The sequence below is a fragment of the Aotus nancymaae genome, unplaced genomic scaffold (genome assembly GCF_030222135.1).
Source record: "Aotus nancymaae isolate 86718 unplaced genomic scaffold, 86718_ANA_hifiasm-v0.15.2.pri h1tg000006l, whole genome shotgun sequence".
Classification (NCBI taxonomy): domain Eukaryota; kingdom Metazoa; phylum Chordata; class Mammalia; order Primates; family Aotidae; genus Aotus; species Aotus nancymaae.
In genome coordinates, this window is record NW_026988417.1 from 10561920 (window position 1) to 10582582 (window position 20663).

Here is a 20663-nt window from a genome sequence, read left to right on the forward strand (position 1 = left end):
AGAAAGGTTGTTGAATGTTCTATGTTAATCTTATATTCTGTGACATTGCTATATTTGTCTATTAGTTACAAGGAGTGCTTTTGTCCATTTTTCTCAATTCCCTACTTAAACAATCATGTCATCCGTGAATACAGATTGTTTTTGTTTCTTCCTTTTAAACATGTATAGTTTACTTTTCTTATGTCATTGCACCAGCTAGAACTTCTAGAATAATGTTGAATAGGCGTGAAGAGAGAAGACATTCTTGCCTTATACCTAATCTCGGGAGAAATAATTGAGTTTCTCACCACTGAGTAAGATGTTCTCCAGAGAATTTTTATAGATGTTCTTTATGAAGTTAAGGAAGTGTCCCTCTATTTTTAATTTGCTAAGAGTCTATATGATGAATGAGTGCTAGATTTTGTCAATTGCGTTTTCTGAGACAAAGAAAATAAGATGATATGATCATCTTATTTTTCTCCTTTAGCTTGTTGAAGAAATTAACTACAATGATTGATTTCCAAATGTTGAAACTGTCTTCAATAACCAGGTTAAAGCTCACTTCATCATGGTGTATAATTTTATCGTATATCGTTGGGTGCTAGTTACTAACATTTCTTCAGGACTTTTGCTTTTATATTTATGAGAGACATCAGGCTATAGTTTTTCTTTTGTTCATTTTTTTTTTTTCTGATTTTGGTACTAAGGTAATGGTGGCCTTGTAGAATGAGTGATTTAAAAAGTTTTCCCTCTAATTCGATTTTCTGGAAAAGATTATAGAGGATTGGTATATTTTATTTTTAAAATATTTGGTTCAATTTAAAAGCATCTGAGCTGGGTGCTTTATTATTCAATTTTATTAACATAAATAGGTTTATTCAAATTACATCTCCCTATGAATTTTGGTAGTTTGTGCCTTTCATAGAATTGGTCCATTTCACATAAGTTGTCAAATTTGTGGGCATAGCATTACACATGGTATTGTTTGTTCTTTAGTGTCCAAGGATGATTAGTGATGATCTCCTCTTTTGTTTCTCATGTTGATAACATGTTTTCAATCAAAAATGTTTTTTGATCTTTTGAATAAAACAATTTTTGATTATGTTTATTTTCCCGTTGTTTTACTATTTTTGATTTAATTGATTTCTGTTCTAATTGGATCTTTTACAGTTGCTTTAAACTCCAGTTGCTCTTTGTATAATTTTGTTTTTAAATTTTAATTGCAAGAAAACAGGTGGCATCCCCAGACACTATTAGATTGCAAATCAATGCTCAGTATTCAACTAAATTTTTCTTTTTCTTAAATCTAAGGGACCAAAATTTCTTCTGAACTTTTACAGAATGTGTCATCTATCTTTTCCTGGATGAAGATCACAAGTCAAATTTCGTTGCTGTGTCTGTCAGTGTGCTGTGTCTCTTCTATGGCAGCAATCACTTCTTGACTGTACAAAAAATTCCATTAACATTTGATGCTTCAGCCACATTCAACCCAGTATTTGAAATGTAGGAGTAACTCAATAAACATTGTCTAATGATTCTGAGTCATGTACTGTGGTGACCCCAAGATGGAGTAAGGCAAACATTGACCTCTTCCAAGTGGAAGTAGCATGCCTAGCCAGCTCATTTCTAGAGAAAAAAATACACTATACACACACAAGGAGAAAAAAACAGGGAAAGTTAATGAAAACAGTAAATGCAGAAGAATGCTTCCTTTTCCAGAGTCACAGGAACCCTGTAATGGGGTGATAAAGCCACCACACCTTTACCTCAGTAATAAGCATTTGTCAAACAGTAACAAATATTTTGATATGTAACCAGAAGTTTATTATGACTTTGCCACTATGATAAGATCCACCCTTGGTTATCTGGAATGAATGTGCATCCAAAGTCCATATCCATTTCCTTTGTTTGGATATAAAAGAGAAAACACTGTAAGGGGGCAAATCAGGCCATGCACAAAAGCAGTGGCTTCTGAACGTCATTGCAATCTGCTTTTATAATTTAAATTAGTGCTGTCCTGAACAGGGAAACAAAATTAAGTGAATCATTTATAACATCCACATACAGGGGTAGGTAGGTGACTCATACGCATATAAGTCATAGCTTACCTTATCTGAAATAAAAAATTCCTTTTTTTTCCTATTGTTTACTTAATCTACTGTTGTCTTTTTTTCCTGAGGGAAACTAAAAATGATACAGTAAACCCAGTTTGCTTTCCCTGTAGATATTTGAGATAAACATAAAACAATGTAGCTCGTCTGACTGAGCTTATGTGCAACTGGTGGGCCAGAGTTCATTAAATATTCCATTCAGTCATCAAGGTTTGTGAATGATCTATTCTATGTCAGGTCCAAACCATGCCTTTTACATTGGTTATATAGTTTAGCTGAAACGCAAACTGATATAGTTTGATTGTGTTCCCACCCAAATCTCACCTTGAATTGCAATAGTTCCCACAGTTCAAGGGCAGGACCAGGTGGAGATAACTAACTCATGGGGGGAGTTTTCCCCATGCTGTTCTCTTGGTAGTGAATAAGTCTCATGAGATCTGATGCTTTTATAAATGGGAGTTCCCCTGCACAACCTGTCTCTTCCCTGCCACCATGTAAGATATAACTTTGCTCTTCCTTTGCCTTCTGCCATGATTGTGAAGTCTCCCCAGCCATATGGAACTGTGAGTCAACTAAACCTGTTTCCTTCATAACTTACCCAGTCTCAGATATATCTTTATTAACAGCAAGAGACTCATACACAAACCAAACACCGTATTAGACTCGAAAAACTCTCTTAAAGAGTGATATAACATGACAAAGCCAAAATTGAACATAGGCAATCTAATCTCAGTGCTTATTCTTACTGACTTTCACATTTATAGACTTTCTCATACGATATTCAAGGAATATTATATGGATTGAATGTCTGGTCTGGCATATTTGCTAAATATTTCCTGCATAAAGAATCAAGTGAAAGAAGAAATGAGATTCAATTGTCTTAAAATACTTTTTTTTGAAGCTTTTCTTTTCTTCTTTTTCTTTTTATTATACTTTAAGTTCTGGAGTACATGTGCAGATTGTGCAGGACTGTTAAATAGGTATACACATGCCATGGTGGTTTGCTGCATCCACCCCCCAACCCCCGTCACCTACATTAGGTATTTCTCCTAATGTTATCCCTCAACTACATCAAATAAGACTTTCTTCTGTAAAGAAACTCTATCTCCACAGGGGGCATGAATCTTTAATTTTTATGTAATCAGATGTGTGATTTTATACAGATTAATAAACAGTTGGAGGAACCCAAAAGAGATATCATTAAGTAGGCCTAGGGTAGTCAGATAGGTTTATAGAGAAAAGTTGATATTTGAGTTGGACTATAAAGTTGAATATGATTTTACCAGATGAAAACTAAATAATGGCATTCTCAGAAGATGAACTGAATATGCAGACATTGAGGTAAGATGCAGTTCAGCGCATAAAGAGAACAGTTGGTATTTCTATGTAAATAGTGAATAGAGTTCATCGTGACTGAGACTGTCAAGAAATTTCATTAGGAAAAGTCTAAAATTGGATTACTATGACAGTGTGAATTTGAGGGGAATTGTGCAGTACCTAACCTGTAACAGGTGTTCAATAAATCATTTAGAAATGAATCCTTTGATCTTTCAGGTAATGAGGAGCCCCTAGAGTGTTTAATGACTGTTAAACCCTGCCAAGATCCTACTAGCTCCTGAGTAGTAGAAAAAGAGAAACACAAGGGAATAGAAGGGAGGCTGTGCTCAAGGGGAGGTACTCACTGCAGGGCAGAGGCTCTGAACCCATGAAGCATTTCAAAGAATGAACCACAAGGATTGCTCATGCATTGAAAGCGCAGGAAAGTGACAATCTCCAACACATTCTATGTGATGCTATTTTCAAAGAAGGAAATAAGAAGGAAGTCTATGTCTGACACAGCTATAAAAATACTAATGATTATAATCATGCATATACCCAAGTGAGTAAGGGGGAAGACAAAGACCTTAGAGGAATCCCTCTTAGCACAGATATACATAAAAGTATGATAAAAAATAAAAATACTTATTTATATTTATGGGTAGCCTCTTACATGGTTTCTTCTCTATCACCATTTAGAATAAAAGTGACAGCTAGTTTTTCTTAAAAAAATGTATATAGTATAGAGAAGAGATATTCTCAATTGCCTTTCTTTTCAGAAAAAAAAATTAAAAACATTAAACTCTTCACATAAACAACTCCCTCTAGTCTACCCACTTTGCCCCCTTCCCCTGACGAGAAGTGGCCAGACTCCAGCATGCCTTTTATTACACCAAAACTGTGTTTCTAGGGTGACTCTTAAAATACCTGCCTGAAAAAATGGCCAAAGACTTTACTGTTTGTTCTAGCCAATGTATGAAAACATGGGCTGACTTCACATTTCTTCAGAAAACTTACAATATAGAAAACTTTACAATTCTCTGCTCCCATTGAGTTATATCTCCTATAACCCAGGAATGTCTTTCTCAAGAACCTGTAAGCCTTCCTTTTGGAATATAATTGTCACAAAAGATGGAAACCCTGTCTCCCAATCTCTGTGATAGGGTAGGAGCCTAACTTCAATTAACATCTCTAGCAAACACAGATCTCTGAGTCACATTGGCCACCCCCCAGCAATATTTTAAAAGCTTCCTTCTTGCCTTTTGTTTCAATGAAGTTAAGCTCAGTTTATGGTAACATCTCCCTGTCCTATTACAATAATCTGAAGAAATTTTGTCTCATGTTGTTGACATGAATTCAGTGCAAAACTTTTCTTTTGCATGAGTTGTCTGTATAGTTTCCCTCTACCCTGCTTTGAGCAGCCCTTGACATATACAGGGCAAACTACAAATATTTGCTGGCCAATTTTGTAAGTAAATGATTTATCTTTAAACTTAACATTGCTTCTGAAAAGACATTGAAATCATTAAACCATCACCATTCCAATTTGAGTTTTGTTTTTCTAATTAAAATTCGGTTTGGCAAGTCACTGTGTTATCTCTGGTCACTCACTTGATAGCAGTTATAAACACCCGCAGTTCTTGCCAGGGAAAGACATCCTGCCTCCTGCAGAGGGGATTTCCTCTCCTACTCTGCTGATTTAGAAGCTCAAACAAAATGACCTCCACATCAGTCTTTGCCATCATGCTCATTTGAGTACTGATTTTTCCTTGATGTTAGAAGTAATTTCGTTAATAGCATACATGGTGGTATATTGTTACAGGGAAGTGTGTTTGAATCAAAGGGTCACATTTAGTGAAAGCACACAATAACTGCTTTTTTGATTGGTATTAAGGTTTACTTTGCTCCCACCAAAACTCCTGTTAAAATGGGATACCCAATGTGGCTGCATTGCATTGAGAGATAGGGCCTAATGAGAGGTGGTTGAGTTATGAGGGTGGATCCTTCATTAATAGATGGATGCCCTTCCATGAGGATTGAATGAGTTCTCGCTCTCACTAAAATGAATTAGTTCCTGCATGAGCAGGAACTAATAGGCTGACTTCCTTAGTTTGTTTCTCTCTCTTCCTTCCTCTCTTGCCATGTGACCTCCTTGCATATGCCAGTTCCATTCCCTTTTTGCTTTCCATCATGACTTGAAGCAAGCTGAGGCCTTTGGTAGCTGCAGATGCCCAATCTTGAACTTTCCAGCCTCCAGAATCATAAGCCAAGTAAACCTTTTCTCTATAAACTACCCAGTCTTAGATATTTTGTTATAGCAACACAAAACAGGTTAAAACAACTGGTTTCCTGTTGATAGACATTTTCATCTGAAATTCCTGTATGTCTAGGCATTGGAACTGGCTCCTCTTATGCATACGTATTTTAGACCATGAGTTAGATAAGTATTTCAGAACAGTCTTGGCTCATCATTCATTTCCTGAGACCTCTAGTAAATACTGCAAACTATTGTCATTCCAATCGCTCCATTATACATTAAGGATACAGGTGAAAGACCCAAGCAACTCATAGGTTGATGAAAAACAAGTTATATTAAAGAATAATAAGGACTGTAAAAGAAGTTGAAGCACACAACATGGGCACTCAGATGTTTGAAGTTCTCTGACCTTCTTAACAATCATTGAGCAAGATCAAATCTACAAGAAGCTGCAGCTAGAGTTTTTTAGGTGAAAAGGGAGTTATTTTCAACAATAAACTCAAAAGGGAAAAAAGAACTTTACTTCAGCTGGTAGATGACAATATGAAATAGATCCATCATATGTATTAGAATAGCAGCTTATTTATTCACGCTGAGTTTGGTCTCATGTCGAAGGAGGTCAAAGCACTCTTCCCATTTGCCCTCTGTTAAAAGCTTTCAAAAATGACCCAATGAAAGGTGGGCCTGCAGGTTAGAAAGGATCAGTTCTTTAGAATGTATAAATGCACTGAAATAGAATTCAAACTTTTGTTGCAGTACACTACAGATATAGAAACCTAGAATTGTAAATAATAGAAATGTGGCATTAGAGGCCCCTTTGAAATTATCTGAGGCTATTTTAAAAATTATTTTATGGAGGTTGAAACTATTCCTACAAAAGCATTAATGATGGGTCCAAGAACTATTTAGAAACAGAACTGTCCTAAATTCAGTTTGGGAATGCATGGAAAAGATGGGCGGCTTCTTCCTCACATTTGAGATTTTCTTCAAAGTAAAAGGGTTCCATCAGTATAAAACCCATGCCCCTGTTTGCCCCTATCTTTCCTCCCATGGGAGATGGATTGCTTATCTAATTGGTATATGCAAAAGCAAGGCCAGGGCATAAATAGAGCTGAGATGCCCTCTTCTTTTTTGGGGGACAAACCTCCTTACATAAGGCATGAGTTGTTATAGCTGTTGGCGATACAGTGAGCTCATTCCAGAGACCAGGCAGTCTGGGAATGGACTGCAATGCCCTCATGGCTGCCGGGATGAGAATGAAAACTCTAAATTCAAAGTTCAGCATTGGGAGGACCACTTGACCAATATTGTCTCCATTAGTAATAGTAGTATTTTGATCTCTTCATAGGATCATGCTGATAAACTAACACTTGACTCTAGAAAAAGAAAACTCAGACTTGCAGCATCTGCAGAGTTCTGTGGTATAAATACCTCCACCTAGACTTATTTCACTATGACCATGACGTCAATGCTTGAGGGCTTGAAAAGAGATGCACATAATTAGCTCGCATAAGTTTACACAAGGCAGATTCGGCTCATCACTGTCTCTTTCCTATCTTAGTCTTTTACCTCATTCCTCAACGGGTGCAGAACCCAGTTAGATAGAAAAAGTGCTATTTAGCAGACTCTCTCAATAGAAAAAGTGCTATTTAGCAGACTCTCTTTAACACCAGTGTTTAGATTTCTTGATTTTTAGTCAAATGCATTTCCCACTACACCACAATATCACTTGAAAACTAGAATTTCACTGCTCATTATATAATCAAGTATATTAAAAAGTTTATATATATATGTATCTATATGGTACACAAGTATATAGCTACTTGTATGTATGCAGTATGCGTATTCATATGTACACAAATATGTAGTGTGATTGTGCAAATATGTACACATAGGTAGTGTGTAAAAATACATACGAAGTGCTTGCATAGTAAATATATTGTTAAAACTTACTGAACATTTTAAATGACTGGATTTGATCCTATGTAAATTTTACCTCAATAAAGTTAATTTTTAAAAGTCAATTTGTTCACTTGAACAAAATAGAAATAGTAGATTAAATGAGGCACAGAAACCATTGAGATGATAAAGGTTGGTTGTTTTATTGCATCTGAATCTTCAGCTTGGCTTAATTCCATGCTTTTATTATGTGCCTTTGCTGTTACTTCATTGATGTTTAATGCCCATTTGTGCTAATTTGTTTTAAAAAGGAGAGAAATAAATGAAAAACAACCAGGGAATATTGCCAATAAAAATGGCTATTCAAAAATATAATACAAACGACCAAACTGTGTCCCATCTACAGACATTAATCTTCTTTGAGCTATAACAAACACCTTCGGTTCTTGAACTGGCTGACATATTTTGATGAGGCAGAATATACATTGCTTGTCCTTGTCAGCAGATATCAAACAGATGAAAATTATATTAGGTTTATAATTAAGATACTACTTTGACATTGAAAGCTCTTAGTGGAATAGATCTCAATTAACTTCCTGAACTATTGGCTCTTTAATTGATCACCTCACCTTTGTATTTTAAACAGAAGTTTGTAAATATTCTTTCTCTTCTCCCCAGAGCTGTGACTTTTGTTTACCTCCTTCCCCTGGGCTATATTGTCAAGTTAATTGATATCATATTATATCTCCATCACTGGAATTATAACCATCTGGCTTCTAGATACACATCTATACATATTATGCATACACAAATGTTAAAAACCTGAAATATATATATACACATATATATTTATATATGCACATATATACACATACATATGTACTTATGTATTTAAAGTTTTTAGCCTAATACAGTTTATATCATAAGAAACTTTTATATAATCTGAAATATCTGCATCTACTATTGAATACAATCACCTGATGTTTAAGTTACATTTTCAATTACCTAAAAGTAAATACCTAAAATAAGTATATATAGACACATTTGGTCATGCGGAGGTGTTCATGATTGAAGAAAGCGCTAATTTTAACCAACTGTCTGAACATTTGCACTCCCCCTTCCTAACTGTCCCTGTAGGGAGAGCTCTATTCATACCAACAAGGCAGCCATTACTAAAAGCAACTCTGAAACTGCTGCTTTGGGAAACTGCCTTTGGTGCTGACTCTTCTCTATGCTAACCAGTGACAACACCTGGCAAAATCTTGGTCCTTTGAGAGTTGACTTAATATTTTGAAACTGCCAACAGGGTTTGGAATCAAGAGTAATGAAGATGGCCGATGGGGAAATTGTGGACACTGCTTGAAATCAGTGACTCTGTGGGACTATAACATAATGAGGCTTTATTTTGCTCTGCGGCTTGTAATTTGAGTCTGAAGGCAGGACCGAATGCGGGGTTCCCAACATGCTTTGAGCAAATGTGTATGAAATCTCTTAATTGTATCCGTTGGCTACACTAAAAATATTTATAATTATTAGAAACACATTCACTTTTCTCTCCTACTTTTAATCTTTCCTGGAAGATCCGTGATTAATGAAAATGGAACACTGTAACTCTCCATCTTGAAAAACATGTTGTCTAAATTTTCTATTTCACGTCCATGGAATTGCAGTTTTAAATCTTTATTTACCTTATATATGAGGTGGGCACATAATTCCCATGTCATGAAGTTTTTGTGAAGATTAAATGATAAGATATGTAAAGTACCTAATCCTTTTTCTACACAAAATGTGTGCGCAATATATGTTATGATCTTTTTCCCACTCTTCTCTCCTTCCCCTAATAAAATGTTTGGGGTATTCCAATGTTTGAAGTGATTTTGGTAATCCAACAAATGGTGAATGTTATATAATAATTTTTAAAAAACATTGCAGCCAATTTCTACCAATTTTAAGCAGAAATGCCAAAAGTTTTAGGGATTTTGTACACTGCATGTACCACTCTTTTGTTCCAACACAGAAAACTCCTGAGACTTGTCTAATAAATTCCAACAAAACAGCTTATCTTGAAGCAAAATATTTTATAACATTTATACCCTTACACTTAAATAGGTGAAGATAAATACAGAAGAAAACAGGGGCATTTCAGACGCATATAAATATAAAAGCATATTTTGAATTGATTAGTTGAAAAATGATTTTGTTTGTTTTATTCTTTATTATTTTGATTTTAGGGATAACAAAACTGGAAAGCAAAACAGATGCCAGGCTTTTCAAATAGTATTTTACTTCAAACAATACTGTTTGAAAATAAAATACTGTTTCGTTTCAATAATGAAAAGAAGGTACTGCAATGCTAATTATGCAGTTTGAACTGAGCATGTGCCTATGCCAAGGCTCCAGTCCCGAGGAGCCTCTTGCTTCAAAGGAAACCCACTTAGAGGCAAAATGTGCTCACTCCACACCGCACAGTGCCTGGACGTTGCTAAAACAAAGGCATTTTCTCGCACAGGGGGCATAACTATAAGAACTTTGTTCAACCAGACTGTTCTACAGCTAACAGATTAAACCCCTTTCCAAAGATGTGACTGTTTTAAGTGAATTATTTAATTATATAGAAGTATTTTTGTTTTTAACTGAAAGGCATGGTTTTGTGGTGTCTGTTTGGGAAAATGGACCAGAATCTGACAGACTGTCTGAGAAGTCCTTGACAAATGTCATGATTTTGCTTGATGATTTGCCTTTACTGGGAAAAGCTTAGCATGTCTTCACCAAGCACCTGCAGAGGAGACTCCCACCATTTATTTTTTATTTATTACATCCTTGCTCTTACTCATAAGAGCACTGCCTGCTGTGTCCAGCTACAGCATGAATCCCCCATCTCTGGGGAGTGGAGAGTCTACCTCTTTATCTTATTGGCATTATATATTACATATTCTAGAATTATTATTGAGGCGGTTGAAAAGTCTGCATGGGGAGAAGGTGGGAGGAAGAGATGGTTTAAGAGCAAACTGCATAATTCTGAGGGAAAAGATATCTATGGCTTCGCAAACACTTTATTGGAATATTAGTGTGGAAACAGAGTCTACAGGATACGACCTTGATGGCCTGGGATTCAGATAAGAAGAGTAAGTGTTCTCAGAAATAAAATGACGTGAGAGTATGTAGTAGAGAAGTAGCCATGCTCAAAATGAGACATGGGATCTCTGGAAGACAAGGCATCCAAGAGATAAATATTTCGGATTCTTTGAAGGGTGGAGCTACCTAATATTTAATTATAAATTATGTGTTGATTGGATCTTTGCTGTTACCTACTTGGCATTAAACTTCCAAATTTAATTAAATTCTACTCAAAGAAATGACTCTGTCAGAGCAGCGCCTTGAGAAAATCAAAGTAAAATAAATTTCATTTAATCTTTGGGTCAATATTTGGTACAGAAAAAGAGAACAGCTATAAGAAACAAGAGGGGAAAAATATAAAGACTTGAGAGAAAGCAAAATATTGAGTAGGAAGACATGAGAAATACAAGCTCTTGTAAATGCTGGAAAATAGTAAGAAATGAGTGAATGATGCTGAGTTGTCCACTATTTGTATATCAGATTGGAATCCTTTTTTATTTAAGTGTCATCATTTCTTGTAAATCCACAGTCCAGAAGGCTTGGGGATATCTAGGAAGCCAACACGTTGATAGCAATCTCACTGTTTCCACTCTGAGTTTATTACAAGATTTTTCTCAATTACATCTACTCTTTCACATGTGGACATAGCGCTCCAGAAGCTAAACATACAAGCCACACTCCTGGAATGGCATACAAAACTTAGAGGCCCAGCCTTCGTTTCTCACCTTACTATCTGAAACTTTCTCATCCACACTCTATGTTTTAATGGCTAAGATTTTTCAGTAGTCCTATTTCATTTCTTAAAAATCCAAATTTGGTCTTTGAAACAACAGGAAGTAAAGACATCTTTACTGTTGAAGGGAAAAAAATTACTTTTGAGCAATGTAGTTCACAATACCCTTCTTCTGGGGAGAAATCAGTATTCCGGACAAAATGCTAAGTGATTTTCTGCTGAATTTTAATAAAATGCAGCTATAATATGAGAACTTCACCAACCCAGTTGACTGCCAGCTTACTGTTAGTCATAATCCAGTGCCCTTTAAAGAGACTTTCTTTTCTTCCTGAATCTAACATGATTATTGATATTTAATAGATAATCTAACAAAGCTACCTATTCCTTCTCTCGCCATATGAAATACTAACCAAGAGTAAATCTTTGAATTGACCAATGGGTCAATTCTTAATTCCTAAAATCTTAAAATTGGCCACACACGTTAAAAACTCTGCCATACAAGACTGCTAAAACACTGACCAATGCTTATAACTAAATTGTCTGAAAAGTTTTATTTAATACATGCAAGAGAAAATTATAGTTGCCTCAAAGAAACCAGATGCAAGTCTGGGGCTCAGATATTGCTAGCAGCTAGAATTACAAACGTGTTTTAGAAAACAAAGCATTGTATATATGCATACATACACATAAAAATAATAATACTGTGAGGTTTGAGGAAATGTATGTAGAATTCCCTCTTGGGGTATATTATACACCTGCACTGTATGATATAATAGCTACTAGTCACATATGATTATTTAACACTGAATTGTTACTTCTAGTAATTGAGTTTTTTTTTTTTTTTGGTAACACTTATACCCTTACATTTTCCAGGTATAAGTATTGCACATTTTGCTGTAAGTATAAAGTACATTTGATTTTGAAAAGTATTACTAAAGCAGAATGCAAAGCATCTAATAGTGTTTATATTGATTACATGGTGAAATAGTAATATTTTAAATACATTAAATAAAATACATTAATGAGTAAAATTAATTTTAGCTGTTTTCCTAATTTTTTTGATGTGACTACAAATATCTGACTAATATGCAGGTGGCTTGCATTTATAGTACACATTATATTTCTTTTGGACATATTATTATTATAGATAATAATATGTTTTCCCACTTTGAGTTTTTATTTCATTTATTTTTACCTTTCTTCTCATCTTTAAGAGGGCTTGCTAAAAATTGTGGAGGAAGTTTTAACTCAAGTTGGTATCAGATGATGGTAAATGAAGTCATCCATCTCTTGGCAAACTAACAAAAAAAATGTACTGGAATTAAAGCACTGCAATAACTTTTTGGGTTCCAGTTGTTTAGAAAATGTTTGCCAAACTTCTAACATATGCTGAGCGCAGTGCTCCTTCCTGGGGATACAGTGATTAAGCATGCAGGTGTGGTTTTCTCACCTATTTGCAGACTAAGTACACAACAGGCATAGCATGAATGTCAGCATGGAGAAATATTATATAAATGGATCCTGGGTGATGCTATTGGTAAATATCCAGTAATCATTGGTGAATAACCCAGACAAATAACTAGTCTGGAGAGTTTGAAATGGACTCTCTGATTTAGTAGTTTGTATGTTTGTAACGTGATTCCTGAGGGTTAATATATATATATTAGCCAAGAAAAGAGGAATTCCAGGTAAGAATTCTCCTCAGTTAAGGGTCATTCCTCGAGAGGGATTCAGCTCAAAGTCATCAGGGGCCAACTTTGCAAGTAGGAGTCAAAGAGAGATGACGCAAACTTTGATTCACTGCCCATGAAAACATTTGAGCTTGAATCAGATCCTGGGCTTTAATTTGCCTGAATCCTGAATATTCATATGGCTTTAACTTGAATTGGAGTTATTTGGTCATTATCTGGATTTGTAATGTCAAAAAGGGAGGAGGAGATGGAGCTGATCTATCACCAATCAGGAAAGTTGTGGAATCACTCCAAAATTTTAAACATATATAAAGTACCATTCTAGAGAGTCAGTTTGAAGCAGCAATGAAAGAAATAATGAAACAAGCTTTTGCTTTTACCTTTGAAAGCCTAGCTTGGTCAATGAAAGCAGTTTCAGATTTGGTATTGCATTGAAATTACTTGGTCACAGACATGCTTCTCAGCTTATATTTTAAATTCATTAAAGCCTTAATATTTCTAACTTTGTGTACTGAAAAATGACTCAATGTTGGGTACATACTGGTCATGCAATATATGTGTTTAATAAGTGAATAAATATTTTTAAAGAGTGTTTGTAAGTGTGTGTAATATTTATGGAAAAGAGATCATTAAAACAATTAGAAAACCTACCTGAGCCCACAATATATTCAGTAAATATACTTAACAGTTGGTAATTGGAAAGGTAGTTTCTCACAGTTTATCAGCAGTGATGAACTACTGATCCCACGTAAAGTTCAGAGCTCTAAGGGAATGAAGTTTCTCATGCTCTTACCAACACTTAGGAGTGAATATTTAGCAACTAAGCTAATCAGAAAGGGCTTACATCTTCAGAATTAATGACGCTGGATTGAGTCAAGAGAAATTTTTTTAAAGTTATCTGCCACGTGCTATTTATCTCTCAGCAGTTCATCAAACATCTGAAGCAAACACTGCCGTGAGCCGGCAGGGCAACGGATGGGAGTGCTGGAGATTTCCAGCTCCAGTGGATCTCATCCATCAGGTACCTGCTTTGCCTCTTGTTGTCCAGCCCAAGCTTCATCCCAGATCTCTTTATTTTAACTTTTATTTTAGGTTCACGGATCCATGTGCAAGTTAGTTACATAGGCAAACTCGTGTCCTGGGGGTTTAGTGTGTAGATTATTTAGTCACCCAAGTATTAAAGCTAGTACCTAATAGTTATTTGATCTGATACTTACACTTCTCCTGTGTTCTTTCCTCACATAGGCCACTGTGTCTGTTCCTCTCTTTGTATCCATGTGTTCTCATCATATAGGTCCCACTTATATGTGAGAATATGTCATATTTAGTTTTCTGTTGCTGCATTAGCTAGCTAAGGATAATAGCCTCCAGCTACATCTATGTCCTGCAAAGGACATGATCTCATTCCCTTTTATGGCTGTATAATATTCTACGGTGTATACGTAACACATATTCTTTATCCAGTCTACTGCTGATGAGCATTTAGTTTGATTTCCTGCAAGGGACATGATCTCATTCTTTTCGATGGTTGCATAGTATTCCATGGTGAATGTGTATCACATTTTCTTTATCCAGTCTACCATTGATGGAAATTTAGATTGGTTCTATATCTTTGCTATTGTGATTAGCACTGCAATGAATACACACATACATGTCTCCTTATGGAGGAATAATTTATATCTTGGGGAGTATATACCCAATAGTGGAATTTCTGGGTTGAATGATAACTTTGTTTTTAGTTCTTTGAGAAATTGCCACACTGCTTTCCACAATGGCTGAACTAATTTACACTCCCACCAACAAAGTTTCTAAGCATTCCCTTTTCTCCACAACCTCACCAACATCTGTTATATTTTGACTGTTTTTTTTTTTTTAAGATGAAGTCTCGCTCTGTTGCCCAGGCTGGAGTGCAATGGTGCAATATCGGTTCACTGCAACCTCTGCCTCTGGGATTCAAGTGATTCTCCTGCCTCAGCCTCTTAAGTAGCTGAGACTACAGGTGTCCAGCACGATACTCGGCTAATTTTTGTATTTTTAGTAGATATGGGGTTTCACCATGTTGGCAGGATGGTCTCCTGACCTCATGATCCACCCACCTCAGCCTCCCAAAGTGCGAACCACCGCATCCGGCCTTGACTTTCTAATACTAGCCATTCTGTTGCAGACATTTTGTTCCACTTTTTGTTGCTATTTCCTAGTGCTTTTGGCATCATCAGAAGGTCTCTTAGTGACTGATGAAAAGTTAGCTAAACAGAAGGATGTCCAGTACAAAGGTTGAGAAACTCAAGCAACTTGATGGCCTTTTTTTTCCTGAAGCATATTTGACCAGAAGAGAATTCTGAATGGGAAGGTCAAACAGCGCTTTCCATATTTTTTTCATATTATTTTGCTAGTTCACCTATTTGTATCCCACCCCACTCCCCATCTTTGAAAGTTCAAGTTAAATCATTCCTCCTATGGAAAATTATCCACAGCCACCCTGTCTCATAGCCATATGCTAACTGCTGCTATTTGCATAATATAGGTACTTCTTTTAAGGTACCAGGAAATACAAAAATAAAAGAAGCATTATATTTAAGTACAAATAAAAATTAAGTGTGCTCATGAAAGTTAATGAAAAAATTAACATTATTTAATTTTTTCAAGTATAAAACAACTGATAGACATATCCATTCTCTTAATTAAATAATGGCAGTTAAGTAGTACATGGAAGAAAGACAGAAGATAGATAAAACAATAGATAGATAGATATAGACAAATTTATAATTATGTTTAATAACTATATTTCTATTAACATTATCCCCTTTTTCTGCATCATTTGCCAATTTAACAATCAGCCACTTACACTGTCAACAAGTTTGCTACTAATTGAGGAGAGGAAACTAACAGGAGCTAGGCCAGGACTTGAGTGATCACAGCCTACCGCAGGTGACATCTGAACACATAATCATGACACAGCTGATCCCAGCTCCAAGGGAGGCACGTACTGCTTACCAGGAATATCAGCAGAAGGGACGCTTTCGGAGTTAATGCCTGTGGCAGTCTGAGTTGTGTCTTCTCTATATTCATACGTTGAAAGCCTAATCTTGAGTATCTCAAAATGTGACTGTTTTCAGAGATAGGGTCTTTTAAGAGATAATTAAAATGAGGCTTTAAGGTGTGCACTATTCAATATAATTGGTATCTTTTTAAGAGGTTTGGACACAGAAACAGGGGAAGACCATGTGAAGCTACAGGGGAGAAGATTGCTGTCCATAAGCCAAGGAGAGGGACCTTAAAAGAAATGAAAACCTGTCGACACCTTGACCTTGAACTGTTAGCCTCCAGAACTGTGAGAAATTTCTGTGGTTTAAGCTACTCAACCTGTGACACTTTGTTACAGTAAAATTGAGAAACTAACAGGGAGGGGAAGTGCAGGTGAAGGCAGCCTACATACATGATACATTCACAGGATCTGAGATTATCAAGCAAAGCAAAGTAGGAGAAAGGAAACTTTTCCAGAGATAACAGCACGTACAAAATCATAGCAACGATAAAGGGTGCAGGGCGTTCAGATGACTCTAAGTGCATATGACTGGAGGCCAGGATGGGTGCAGGATGACAAGATGAACCTGGGGTTCTAAGCAGAGTTCAGATCTCAGAGGACATCAAATGATTGATTAACGGGAGCCACTGACTTTCTGCTCAAAGGAGAAAAAAGAGTTCTTTGCTGTTGAGGATGACGCACTGGTCATGTTGAATTTTGCCCTCTCTGCCTACGCTGGGCCATTGTTACTATTCTCTGATTCCCGGCTCACCACTACTCTCACCTATAATGGGGAAAGCCCCATGGAAGAACTCAAGAATAAAGCAACCTTACAAAGGGGCATGAATTAATTGGTGAGGAGTCTGAAGGGGTGCTAGAATAGATTGATCACAACAGATGGAGATAAGTCGCTTGAGGAAGTGAACAGCTGGATGGGTCTATGTTTCTTTTCCACGACTGCAAATTTATAGCAAAATTAATACAACTTATCACCAGAGATTGATGGCATTTCAGAAGCAATGAGCAACCCCACGGGTGAAACATTTTACTATGTATATATGAACACAGTCATTAGTTAAAACAAGAATTCCTCTTACAGCTATGCAATGAATGACTGAGTATGTCAACAGAATTCAGCTATAGACAAATATTATTTGATATATGCCATTGAGAGTTCCATATTTTGTAAAGTAAATTTTGTTAAAGAAGACTAAGAAGTAATACATTTTTCAAGAGAAAACACTTAATAGAGATTAAATCCTTGGATTCAAGAACCATACTTTCCTGGTTCAAATTCTACGTCTACCATTTTTCAGCTATTTAATCCTCAGAAAGTCACACAGATTCTCGAAGATTCACTTTTCAGTTTTGAATGTTAAAATAATTCTAAGTAAGCTAATAACAAGAAGCATTATGGAATTTGTCAATAATTATAATTAGTGTTTTACATATATTGCCCCATTGAGTCCTCAGAAATACCTTATGCTGTAAGAATTGTCATTAGTCCAGGCCTGGTAGTTTATGCCTGTAATCCCAGCACTTTGGGAGACTGAGACAGGCGGATCACTTGAGGTTAGGAGTTCTAGACCAGCTTGGTCAACATGGTGAAAATTTGTCTCTACTAAAAGTACAATATATATATATACACATATAAGTACTATATATATATATATATATTATATACACACACACAAATATATATAGTACTCCATACATATATATATATATATATATATCGTACTGGTGCTGGTGCACATTTGTAATCCCGGTTACTTGAGAGGCTGAGACAGGAGAATCGCTTGAATCAGGAAGGTGGAGGCTGCAGTCAGCTGAGATCATGCCACTGCACTCTAGCCTGGATGACAAAGTGAGACTCCATCCTGAACAAACAAACAAAAAAAAGAGTTATTAACTCATTTTAATGACCAGGAAATTGAGGCAGAGAGTGGTTAAATTACTAGCCCAAGGTCACAGAACTACCATTGTAAATGAGAAAGCTGAGATGCCAACCTATGCAACTTCTCTCCAGTGTGTATAATTTCATTATACTCTACAATTCCATATAATTATTAGCACCCTTATTGTTATTGTAAATTCCTGGTATAGGCACACACTATCTGCTCATTAACCTACTTGAATTCTAGGTCTTTGAGTGAATCTGATCTCGCATTACTCTGCCTTAAGCAGGTTGTCTCTTGAACAAGGTCCTGGTTCTTGCTCTCCTATCCAGAATTCTGGCTGGCACTTTCTTCCCTCAGTCTCAGTTCCCCTTCATAATGCCTCCATCTGGATGCTCACTTGTAGCTGAATTTTGGTGTCTGATCAATATTTCTCTTGCTTAGCTCTTTGGTCTTGCTTTGGGAACATCTCTGACTTGATTCAGTCTCTTCTTTTAAAGCTCCTTCTTGGGGGACCCAACTCACCCATGACTCTGCAGCTACGTTCTCCTGATTGGCACCAGTTGATTCCTCCAAGTACAAATGTCTTTCTTCTCTCTTCTCTCCTGATGTAAAACTTGCTTTCGGACAAAATAAGGGAGTCTTGTTTAAAACTATGGTGAGAGTGAAGGTTGAAAGCCTGGGCTTTGGAGTGGGCAGCTTTCCATTTGAACCTTGGTCCCACCATTTATCATCCCCTCTGCCATGTAGATGAAACTCCTCCCTCCCTCAGAGTTACTTTAGTTATTAAAAGAGGTAACATATGAAAAGGCTTTAGCAAAGGTCATAGTATACAGTAAGTGCTTAGTGAACATTATTTTTACAATTCTAATTTTAATTGTGCTGAAAGCATTATAATTTATGTTTTCAGAAGCACAGTACCTAAAAGCGGCAAATGGCAAGCCGTATTTGATCATGAATTTTTGCTACTTACAGCCTTCAGAACCTCCTAATTAACTCCTAAATGGGTTTCATAAGTTGGCAACTTTTTATCTTTTTAACCATGTAGGCTCCCACCTCTCTCTTTATGCTTTATACTCTAATAATGATAAATAACTTACTCTTTCTCAAAAAATACCATGTATCTTTGCTTTACACTGTGTGCCACTTATTCCAGGAATCTCCACCCACTCAGGTTCTCACCTAGAATGTTCCTACTAAACCTTGTAAACCACTGCAAAAAGAATCTTCCTTCCATGCTTTTCTGAGATCCCAACACTATCTTTCCCTATTCAAGAAGAGAGTGATATTCTGTGTGCCACCAAAGGTCGTCTCATAGCAGATAAATTTATCACGTTATTCCTTCATTCTGTAACTTTTACCAGGTCTGTTTCCATGTAGAATTATCTGTGGTTGGATCAGTAAGTGTGTCTAATTCAGAAGCTACTGTTAATATGTCTAATTGCTCACAAATGCAAGTTTTGTACTCCAGTCTACTCTTATTATTAATAATGGGTATATTTTGTTTTTTATTTGCTTGAAACGTTCATTATTTTTAGTAAGTTTGTAATCCAGGTCATGGCAAAAGGAGTGTTATTCATTTAGCTTCTCTAAAATAACTCTGATGCATGGGCTAAGCACCTTGACAAATGAGCGAGGTGTAAAATTTTGGACACAAGTTATGCATGGAATGATTTTGGCTTTTGACAGAGCTTGAGCAGATGCTTGTAAACAATGCTTTTCTAAGCATAGGCCATGCTGGCTTAAAAAAAAAAAATCTTAGTGACTTGCCACCTGCATTGCACAGTGCAGCTGGCTTTCCATTGTGGAGTTGGCTTTACAAATGTGTGGCATGGTCTAGGGACTTTGAATCTTTGCAATATTTTTACCATGGCAGGTTACTGTCGGTTATTGTGACACTGACTAGAGTTCTGTGATAGCTTATATAGAAAGATGCCCCAACTAATGTGCAGGGGTCTTCTGGAGTCCCAACACATTTGTAGACTGCCTGTGGGTATAGGTCCCACCATAGTGATCTTGACCTGTACCTACTTTATGTGCATGAAGAACAGGAACCATGCAAATAGTGGTGGCCTCAGAGGCATTAGTTAAAAGATTCAGCTGAGGCAGGAGTTTAATTAGAGACAACATATTCTCACTAAAGAACTTTTAGGCCTCATTGGTAGAGGAATACGTGCTGTGCTTAGTCTGAAAGGAAGTGAATTATGAGTGTGTTACAGAGCACAAGGGTAGTTCTACATTGAAATTGTTAACACAGGCTTAGGGAAGAGTCTAAACTGGCTGACCAATTTTTGTAAGGATTCAAGCTGAGGAAGAAAATTGCAGATCTAGAGCCAGCACCAGTGGATAAATCTGTTCTCACACTCCTATAAACAATACTACCAACATTGGGTAACTTATAAAGAAAGGAGGTTTAATTGACTCACAGTTCCACATCGCTGGGGAGGCCTTAGGAAACTTATTATCATGGCTGAAGGTGAAGCAGGCATGTATTACATGGCAGCAGGTGAAACAGAGAATTGAAGGAAGAGAAGCGGGAAGAGCCCCTTATAAAATCATCAGATCTTGTGGGAACTTGCTATTATGAGAACAGCATGGGGAAACCGCTCCTTAGATCCAATCACCTCCCACCAGGT

The 20663-nt window shown here is 36.5% G+C and overlaps 1 long non-coding RNA gene across 1 annotated transcript in view; it reads right to left on the reverse strand.

The window, feature by feature from the left end:
- Window positions 1-7749: 7749 nt before the first annotated feature.
- The window catches only part of LOC135269665 (uncharacterized), a 69527-nt gene continuing 56613 nt past the window's right edge, over window positions 7750-20663 (reverse strand). The window contains exons 3-4 of the long non-coding RNA XR_010337910.1: window positions 18298-18647; window positions 7750-7856 (exon numbers count right to left, since the gene is read on the reverse strand). This is a non-coding gene — a long non-coding RNA (uncharacterized LOC135269665). The remainder of the gene's footprint in view (window positions 7857-18297; window positions 18648-20663) is intronic.